The following is an 11,136-nucleotide window of genomic DNA, read 5'->3' on the forward strand; positions in this document are numbered from 1 at the left end:
AATATTGTTGTCTTAAGCCCTCTTTCTTCTGATAAAATTTTTACCAATACACAAATACAAGACAGAAACTACTATAAATGAAATATTAGTATATTTTAAACCCATAAATAAACAGACAAACATGAAAACAGTCACTGTTTGGTTGCAGAGCACACCCTCAGGAAGCAATTCTCAGATGAGCAGACAGGCCCCACATCTTCAACCCCACGTTACTCCATCCCACTTTGCAGAGCTTCTGCATTGGTCAGTCCTCAATATTTTCTGGTGAGATGTCCAAGGTGAAGTGAGTGTTGAAGGCTGTACAGCTGATGGAGCTGACTGCCTTGCACACATTGTAAATCACCCCCTGGCTCCAAGGGTCAGCTGTGGTGATACCTCTTGATGGGAGGTAGTTCCAAGCCACAATCAGTGTGCCTGGGCTGCCCTGATCTATACACCCCAGCTCCTTGCTGGGATGTCTGCCTGCTTCTCTCAGGGGATGGGTCAAGAGCCACCTCTGTCAAGGACCAGCTGGCTGGACAGACTGGGCAACCTCCCCCAACATCCTCAGCAGCCCTGCCTATGCTATCACCTGTGCTGATGATCTCCAAGGTAAGATTAGGGGAAATTTTTAAGGCAACTCTTTCCCCCTAATTTATCTATCTTAATAACAGCACTGATAACTTTTAAGCCCTAGCAATCTGAACCTGTAAGACAAATGAGCTCCTGCATTAGAAGGTCCAAGGTTGTAAAGTGTGTGCCCAGGTGAGAGCCCATTTGTTGTTATTGAAGAGGAAGAGCTGGCTGGCCCTGGACACTAAGCCTAGTGAAAAGTAGGGTCTTCTTCCAGAGAATCAAAGTCTCGAAGGCCAGTAAAAGACGCTTGGGTCGTTTGCCAAGAAGCAGAAGTCTAGAAGGCCTTGCAGGGAACCCCAGGCAGCCTTCAGGGTGACTGAGAGGGCTGGGTTCATTCCTGCTTTCCTTGCTTTCATTCTGTCAGCAAGAAAACCTGCCTGCAGATGGTAGTCAGGCCTGAGGCTGCCAGTCAGTCACTAGGGGCTGTAGGCACTTTCACTGTGGTTCTTTCTTGAAGCAGCCACTCAGGCCGGTTCTTGAAGAGCAGTTCCCTCATTGTCTGCAGCTCCGTGTTTCAGTACTGGGACCGTAGAGGGACCAGAGGGGAGGCAAGGGCTCAGCCTGTGCCCCACAACATGCTCTGAGAAGTCTCCCTTTTCTTTCTTTCTTTTTTTTTTCCAGTTGGAGGAGAAGTCTCTTTTGTTACCTCCCTATGGACAGCCTCAAACTTCCAAATGAACAGACCCAGTATAGACCCTCCAGGAAAGTGCACAGAATTCTGTCTAGTACCCAGGAGGAAGGGGGTTCCCACTGAGGGCAGGACAAGTCTGCCTGCCCCTGTTCAGGAATGTTCTCCTCATAGTTCAGCCTCAAGGTGTAGGCATTCTCTGTGTGCACACAGTCCATGGCACAAGCAGGGGAGAGGGAGATACAGAGCCCACCAAGCCAAGAACCTGGCCATAGACTTCTTCTCTGAGACTTCCATCTGCTCTAGGATCTTCTTGCCCTGAGAAGCTGCCCTGAGGTCAGATAGAAGCAAATGGCCACCACTTCCAGAGATGCCCCCTGTCACACTGACAGCTCCCTAGAGGGGACTCAAGCAGTGGGGGCAAATTCTTTGGGCAGAAGCTCTGGAATGCTGGCTGGTTCATTCCATAAGCCCCTGTAACATGACACAAGCCAGGGGGAGATAAAACAGTGACATTACATTTTTAAAATTTATTTTATTTTTTGAGAAGAAGTCTCACTCTGTCACCCAGACTGGAGTGAATCAACGTGATCTCAGCTCACTGCAAACTTCACCTCCTGGGTTCAAGGAATTCTCCTGCCTCAGCCTCCAAGCAGCTGGGTCTACAGGTGTGCATCACCACGCCCAGCTAATTTTTGCATTTTTAGTAGAGGTGGAGTTTCATCATATCAGCCAGGCTGGTCTCAAACTCCTGACCTCGTGATCTGCCAGCCTTGGCCTTCCAAAGTGTTGGGATTACAGGCATGAGCCACCAAACCCAGCAGCCTTACCTTTTCTTTCATGGCATGACAAAGTGTTTTGTGAAGTTCAGGCTGTGGTGCTTGAGCAGCTCCAGTGGGGGGAATGGCTTAGGAAGCAAGGGCTGGTGAACTTGGGGTTGAGCAATAGGCTGTAGGCCTACAAGGAGGAAGTGGGCACTGAACAAGTGTCCTGGTTGTCTGTCCACAGGCCCAGAACAAGTGACATCCCAAGAGCCTGTGGGGAGCTGGCAGAGACTTACTGGATCCAGTAAAAGCCCCATGTGCATGCAGTGATGGGGCCCTTCTGGTCCTCGTCTGTAATTACAAAGAGGTACATGAAGTCCCTTTGCATCTTGCAGTTTCCAGGAAGTGGGTTCCAGCTGCTCATGCTAGGCACTTTTAGGCACTAAAGCACTTCAGGAATAGTCAGGTAGAAATAAGCTCTTCACCTCACCGAGGACCCTCTGTTTTGCTTCCTTTGGGAGTTCCACCTTCCAGTCATGGCTGTGGAGACACAGTGGTCCCTCCTGGGTCCCTGGCAAGATGTACTCAGGTGGCACACAGTCAATGAGGCTCATCTCCAAGCCATTTTTTCACTTCCTACTGTTTGAGGGACTCGAGGCTCGTGGTCAGCACAGGGCCACCCAAGGCCAGCTGTCTCCACCTAAATTTGACCCTGGTTTGAGTGCCTCTAGGCCAGGCCCCTGCAGGTGGGAAAACCTGGTCCTCAGCCTCTGGCCTCCGTGCTCCCTTTCCTTCTTTTCAATCCTGGCCCCAATGTCTCCCCCACCTCGCAGGTCATTAGAGAATATGCTCGGGAAGAACAAACAGCTTTTGTCAGCCCTGTTGAAGGCAGCCGATGGGTCCAGGTGCTTAAGCTGCTCTTGGACGTGGTTCATGTGGAAGCTGACCTTGAATAGTGTGTGTAGCTCTTCAGGGAGAGGGAAGTAGGATGTTACCAGGGCCCTGTATCCTAAAACATCACATTTAGCACAGAAAATAGTTTGCAAGATGCTTTCATGGGTGATTTTAATTTTCAACTATAGGCTTCCATTTTCAAATTCCATAATGAACACATAAGGTGGGGTTATAATTTCAACACACACACACACTTACACAAACACACACTCCTGTCTGCTAATAGTCAGGGATCATTTCTTACAAAGAATCTTCTGCCAAATGCCTCTGAAGCACACGTGGGTCTTGAGGAGCCAACAAGTCTAACTGCTTTTTGTGCACTAGTGTCTTGGGTTGAAGAAGTGTTTAGAGCTGCCTTTTTGGGAAGCCCTCATGCAGGGGTGTGCTGAGGACTGCCCTGTGCCTCCAACTTCAGGAATGTCTTCCAGTGTGTGTTACACTGAATTTTAATGGTGGCTGTTTTGGGAAAGAGGAAAGTTTCTGTCATCAACTATGGGCACCATTGAGATACAAATCTTTTCTACAATTGCTCTTAGCAAGCAGGTAGACCCTGGGAACATATGTGGCTTTTCCTCAGGAACATGAGTACATGAGAGATTTCGCTTTACAACCAGATGAATCTCACCACAGCAGTTGGTGCTGCACCAGGCAGATTTCCCTACTCAAATACTTTGAAGCTTTTTAAGTTTTTTTTTTTTCCAAGACATAATTTATCTTTATAGAATTTGATTGGGCTGATATCAAGCCTGGCTTTGTACTGCCTGATTTTTTTTAGAATGACAACTCCGTTCTTTAACTTGCGGGCTATGAAGTTACAGGGTGTTGGTGTGACAGGCTGAGAAGGAGGCCTGTGCTCCAATCCTACATTCACATGTATCTGTGACACAAAGACCTCCAAAGAGTGGGGAAGTGCTGCCTGGCCCTTCTTTTGGGGGCCCTCCCCAAGGCAGTCCACCCAACTTCCAAACCAGCCTTCCCTCATACACAGCCCTGAGCCCTCCTGCAGCTCCTCACTCTTTTGCCGCCCTGGGAAGTGGTTTGGCGTGTTGCTATCCAGGTGCAGTGAGAAGCAGGTGCAGTGACACATTTCTTCATGGACCATCAGCACCAGCTAAATCTCCTGCAACATCTCCTTACGGGACACCTGCAGGGAGAAGGCCCTGACAACTCTGATGAGAAACCATATGGCTGGAAGCAAGGACTTCCTGTTTCCCCAGCCCAAAGCCCTGAGAATCATGCCCAAAATTCAGCTTTCCACTTTTTGCATATTTAATTCATCTTAGAATCCCAGGCCCCCTCTATACATGCCACACCTACCTACAGCTGTCTGTGTGTGCAGAACAGAGCCTGGCCACACTGACTATTCCTGCAGACCAAGAAAAATCCCTATGCAGAGGAGGAGGAGGTGGGAGCACTAAGGGAGACAAAATGGCAGCTTTACCTCATCCCTTGCCCATTGCTAAGGTCCCCAGGGCAGACAGCTTTTGCCTTCAACTTCAAGTTAACAGCATACAAAATATGTTCATTTTTACTTCCCCCACTCTATTATTAATGTTACAAATTATATCTCTATATATTGTGTGCATTTTCACAGAGATTTAAGAATTTTATGCACCATTATTATAACAATAGCAAATTTTGTATCTGTGTATACATTTATATTTAACAGAGAGCTTTACATTTTCATATTGTTTTATGATGCTGTCCAGCATCATTTAATGTTTCAACATAATTGACTGTCTTTTGCATTTTTTCCTAGGGTTATTCTAGTAGTAAGCAACCTTAGATTTTTTTATTTTAAACTTTGAAAGGCTTTATTTTTTCTAATTTTTGAAGTACAGTTTTTTCCACATCAATTATTCTTGGTTGCTGGGATTTTTTGTTTCATCACTGATATGTGTAAGGTTCTCAGCATCCCCTCTTCTTCTCCCAAATAACATTTATGTCATTTTCTTCCTATATTTTTTATAAGACTCTTTCTCTGAATATATTGGTCTACTTGATAGTGTCCAGTAAGTCTCATATTTAACCCTTATTTTTTCAATTTTTTTCAAAAATTAGTTTCCAGGCCTAAATGTTTGTGAGTAATATATGTTTAATTTCCTAATTGTTTTTTTGCTCCTTTGTTTGCTGTTGTGTCTCTGCAGTGAATTTGTAAATGCCAGTTATTGCATCCTTCAATGTCACAATTTCTGTTGGGTTTTTAGAAAAAGGTTTCATCTCTTTGTTGATACCACATTTTGGTCATTTATTATTTTTAAATGTTATTCAATTGTCTATTTTTGTTTTATTTTTGTTCACTGAGAACACAATTATTTTTAATTCTTTATCAGGTATGCAAAAATCTTCATTTCTTAAGATTCAACTTCTGCATATTTATTCTGTTTCTTCCAATGAAATATATTTTCCACCTTCTCCATATGCCTTGTAATTTTTTATAAGATCTGGAAAATTATAAAATATCCATCAAATCTAACATTTAAAGCCTGGCACGGCTGGGCACGGTGGCTCATGCCTCTAATCCCAGTGCTTTGAGAGGCCGAGATGGGTAGATTACTGGAGGCCAGGAGTTTGAGACCAGCCTGGCTAACATAGCAAACCCATCCTTACTGAAAATACAAAAAAATTAGCTGAGTGTTGTGGTGTGCACCTCTCATCCCAGCTACTCAGGAGACTGAGACAAGAGAATCACTTGAACCCGGGAGATGGAAGTTGCAGTTAGCTGAGATCGCTCCACTGCACTCCAGCCTGGGTGACAAAGCAAAACTCTTTCTCAAAAAAAAAAAAAAACTGGCTTAGTAGAGGGGATATTGACAGCAATCAGCCAGGCTATAGATCCTGGGTGCTTCACAGATGTATTCTCAGATATGTCTTCTCCGGATCTGTGTGTATTTCTCAGTTAAAGAGACTTTGTTTCATTGTTTTTAAATTGATTACCTATTTTCTTCCCCAATTGACTGTCTGTGGTATTGCAGTTTCTCTAGTGCTGCAATTTTCTTTCTTCTCATCAGACACAACTGTCATCTCTATGACTCCATCATGTCCTTCAGCACTCCATGTCAGGAAAGACAGAATCTAGTCATTAGGCAATCTCTCAAAAAGACAACATTTCAACACATACTCTACAGCTTTAATTCTCTCCTGAGGAAGATGCTGGGAGTTGGGCATTTTCTGGTGAGCCCAGTTACTATTGTGGGGAAGGAAAAAAAAAAGAAACTCTGGTGGAGAGTCTGTAGCAAAGAAAAAATTCCTGCAATGTGAAAAGAGAGGAGGCAACAGCCATATACAAAGCAAGGTGAAAATAAATGAGCAGGTAACACATGGGAGAGGTCCAAAGGTCACAGAGAAAGACAGAGCTTAAATATGGTTTGGTCATCTCTGTTCCAATGGAAATTGTTTTAGAAAAGTCTAATTTTATTTTTCTTGCTGTCACAGAGAAACATGTTCCTGTCCCATGCTTACTATGCTCTTCAATCATCTACAGCTTCTTTTCTCCCTCCCAGAATCTTCCAGTGCATTCACACTGAAAGCCAAAGTCCTGCCAGAATCTGTAAGAACCTACATGATCTGACTAGTGTTCATTAGTTTTGGGAATCTGGGGAAATCTGTGCACGTTTCTGGAGACCTCTATGTTATGCAATTTTTTAATAAATATGTGGTGCCTCAAGTCAAAAGTGTGTGAAGGGTGTTGTGGAGGCATTGAGAGGCATTGGGATTTGGTTTAGAAATTCCAAGAACAGTGGTGCAAAGGTCATGTGAGCAAGGCGCTCGGAGCCATTGCAGCAAGCCATCATTGCTTGTGAACATCCTGCTCACCGGTACACCAGGGGTTGGAAGAATCACACTTGGCAAAGAACTTGCGTCAATATCAGGACTGAAATACATTGATGTGGGTGATTTATCTTGAGAAGAGCAATTGTTTGATGGCTATGATGAAGAGTATGATTGTCCTGTTTTAGATGAAGACAGAGTAGTTCATGAGTTAGATAACCAAATGAGAGAAGGTGGAGTTATTGTTGATTACCACGGTTTTGGTTTCCTCCCTAAAGGCTGGTTTCATATAGTTTTTGTGCTGAGGACAGATACCAATGTATTGTGCGAAAGACTTGAGACAAGGGGTTATAATGAGAAGACTCTAACAGACAATATTCAGTGTGAGATTATTCAAGTTCTTTATGAAGAAGCCACAACATCCCATAAGGAAGAAATTGTGCATCAGTTGCCCAGAAGTATACCAGAAGAGCTAGAAAATAATGTAGATCACATTGGCTGGGCAAAGTGGCTCACGCCTGTAATCCCAGCAGTTTGGGAGGCCAAGGTGGGTGGATCAAGAGGTCAAGAGATCAAGACTATCCTGGCTAACACGGTGTAACCCCAACTCTAGTAAAAATACACACACACAAAAAAATTAGCCGGGACATGGTGGTGGGTGCCTGTAGTCCTAGCTTCTCAGGAGGCTGAGGCAGGAGAATGGCGTGAACCTGGGATGCATAGCTTGCAGTGAGCTGAGATTGCACCACTGCACTCCAGCCTGGGCGACAGAGCGAGACTCCTTCTCAAAATAAATAAATAAATAAATAAATAGGAAAATAATCTAGATCAGATCTAGAAATGGATTGAACAGTGGATCAAATATCATAACTCTTGACTTATAAGGCCAGCTACTTTACAGTCACTCTTGTTGATATTACTCTGCCAACATCATAGAAATTGTTCAAGTATCAGTAACACTTTATTAAAATCATGTTGCAGGATTAGCAGGTGGATAGTATAGAGTTGTATTCTTGTGTTTCTTTTTCTCTGTGAGAAACCTAAACATCTGAAATATAATGAATATAGTATTATTAAGGATTAAGACAAAACTGTAATTTTAAAACAAATTGCTAAGGAATAAATAAATCTGACAAAATGTGTGGATATGTTTTAAGTTTATTACAGAAAAAATGCAGATAATCTCTTAAAATAAAACTAAAGACTAAAGAGAAAGCATCAGAGTATTCCTTTTTTCTTTCTTTAAATTAGAAAATAAGGGAGGTGTTGTACTCTATACAAAATTTAAAAGGTACAAAAGAGCATGTTGAAAAGTTAGGTCTCCCTTCCAGACCGCAATATCCACAGGCACTCCAGGATCCTTCACTTTAGGAAATGATGTTACTGGTTTTCCGTATGTGTTTTGAGAGGTTTTATGCCTGGACAGTGTATATATATGTGTGTCCAATTTTTTAAAGAATATATTAGTATATTGCACACACTATTCTGTACCTCTCTTTTTTTACTTAATATATTTGGAGATTATATCATATCAGTACAGAACTCCATGTTCCTTTGTTTTTTAGCTGAGATAAACATATCATACAATAAAATTTACAGTTTTGAAGTATATAATCAGAACTGGATGTGGTGGCTTATGCCTGTAATACCAGCTGCTGGGGAGGCTGAGGTGGGAATTGCTTGAGGCAGGAGTTCAAGAACAGCCTAGGTAACATAGTGAGACTCTAAAAACAAACATAAATGAAATATACAATCCATTGGTTTTTAGCTTATTAACAAGGTTATGACTATCACCACTGTGGGGGAAGCAGTGATGATAAAGGGAAATCCTATACCCTTTAGCAGTCACTCTCTATTCTTTCCGCCTCATCCCTTTGCAGTTACTAGTCTGCTTTCTGTCTCTATGGATTTGCATGTTCTGGATATTTCATATAAATGGGATTATACAATAAAAAAAGAAATTCCAGGAACACCAGAGAGGGATGACACATGTTTTCTGCTTTATAATTTCACATCCTATGAAGGTTTAAAACATAATTCCACAAAAAATTTGATGGAAAATCTTTATGTGCAAAAGTATCTTGTTAAATATAAAAAAAAATTATTTTATGGAGAATTCTTTTTTCTTATCAGGACCTAATCCTAAAAATTTAAACTCTGTATGCCAACAGTATCTACTGTAGGGTGGTTTATTGTATGTACTCATTTTATGGATTCCTTACAAAAACTTTTCCCATAGGGGAAATTAGAACATTGCTCTACATACATTGAATTTCCAATTATTACCTTATTTCTCACTTATTATTTTGTGATTCTGTCTTCTTTAACATGAAGATTATCATGACTGTGTTTTCACTTTCTGAATTGTCATATGTCTGTAATTTGTCTGTAATCTTAGTTTCAGAAGTTCTACAATAGCATGCTCAAGGCCTGGCATGGTGGCTCACACATGTAATCCCAGCACTTTGGGAGCAGAGGTGGGCAGATCACGAGGCCCGGAGTTTGAGACCAGTCTGGTCAACATAGTGAAACCCCAACTCTACTAAAAGTACAAAAATTAGTCAGGTGTGGTGGCATGCACCTGTAATCATAATTACTCAGGAGGCTGAGGAAAGAGAATCACTTGAAACTGGGAGGAGGAGTTTGCAGTGAGCCAAAATCCTTCCACTGCACACCAGCCTGGGCAGCAGAGTGAGACTCTGCCTCAAAAAATAAATACATAAATAAAATAATATAACATTGTCAAATGTATATGTTATATATAAATTATATAATTTATTAAAATATTTGTCTTGTATGTTTCATCGACTTTCGGCACAATGTTATTACTAGCATTTTCTTCCAGTTTCCTCAACTTTTACCTGAATAATAGCACAACTTATTCCCAATTTTATTTTATATATCAATTTTTTATACTGTATTTAAAATATGTATAGTTATTTTATTTAGAAATGTAAGACTTTTCTTCTAAAGGCTAGATTACAGATTTACTATTTTGTAAGAAAAGCGGCAATGGGCTGGGCATGGTGGCTTATGCCTGTAATCCCAGCACTTTGGGAAGCCAAGCCGGGTGGATCAACCTGAGGTCAGAAGTTTGAAACAAGCAGCCTGACCAACATGGAGAAACCCCATCTCTACTAAAAATACAAAATTAGCTGAGCGTGGTGGCACATGCCTCTAATTCCAGCTCCTCGGGAGGCTGAGGCAGGAGAATAGCTTGAACCTGGGACGCAGAGGTTGTGGTGAGCTGAGATCACGTCATTGCCCTCCAGCCTGGGAAACAAGAGTGAAGCTCCGTCTCAAAAAAATAAATAAATAAATAAATAAATAAATAAATAAATAAATAAATGAGAAAACAAAGCAGCAATATATCAATGTATCAGTAGCATAATTTAAAAGTTTCTCTGGTATTAAATGCTAATTTTTTAAAACTTTCTCATCAAAACTCTTTATGAATAATTATAATGTGTTTTCTTTGAAATGTTATCCTAACTGTATCAAACAATTCAAAATTCGTGCTTTTCGTGGATGCACAGTTAGAGTTGAAAAATGTAGTTATCTAGAATTTTTTCTCTGTTTATGGAGGATTTTATGGATTAAAGTTGTTCTTCATTAAGTTTTTTATTTTATATTTCTGTATTTTTCAGAGTAGGCTGCCTCACATCAGTTGTGTTTCTAGTTTCTACCTATTTATTATTGTTTTGAATTGCAGTATTCAAATCAGAATTTTGAGGGTTAATGTTAACTTTTACTTCATTTGCAATTTTGTATCTGTTTGTTTCATTTTTTAGGGTTGGCCACCTTACATCAATTTACTGTTTTTAGTTTTAATTTATATATTATAATTTTGTATGGCAATTGTCAACTCTGTACATCTTAATACAGTGTGAGGCAAAAGTCAACTGTAAATCAGCCCTACTTCCGTTGTCAATATAATTATCTAAGTGATTGTTTGCTTGTACAAACATTACCCCTATTTTGTTTATTATTTGTATATTTTTCTTCTTGGCTTGTGGCCAATAATTGATTCTGTCTAGGTGAGTATTCATGGAAACTGTCTTAATTTCAACATCTTTATCTTATAATATCTTAGTGTGAAATAAACTGTTTTGTGGTTTGAAGGTAATTTTTTAGAAAGTTTGTAACTCTATCTCTGTTAGCTGTCTTATTTATTTTTAAGACAGAGTCTCGCTCTGTTACCCAAAGTGCAGTGGCACAATCTTGGCTCACTGCAACCTCCACCTCCCAGGTTAAAGCAATTCTCCTGTTTCAGCCTCCTGAAAAGCAGGGAGTAAAGTCATGCACCACCATGCCTGGCAAAGTTTTGTATTTTTAGTAGAAATGGGGCCAGGCTGGTCTTGAATTCTTAATCTCAAGTTATCTGAACACCTTGGCCTCCCAGAG

At 41.1% G+C, this 11,136-nt stretch overlaps 1 pseudogene; it reads left to right on the forward strand.

Annotated features, from left to right (window-relative positions):
• Positions 1-2,586: 2,586 nt before the first annotated feature.
• Positions 2,587-7,609, forward strand: LOC112205378 (uncharacterized; annotated as a pseudogene).
• The last annotated feature ends 3,527 nt before the right edge of the window (positions 7,610-11,136 follow it).

The sequence above is a fragment of the Pan troglodytes genome, chromosome Y (genome assembly GCF_028858775.2).
Source record: "Pan troglodytes isolate AG18354 chromosome Y, NHGRI_mPanTro3-v2.0_pri, whole genome shotgun sequence".
Lineage (NCBI taxonomy): Eukaryota > Metazoa > Chordata > Mammalia > Primates > Hominidae > Pan > Pan troglodytes.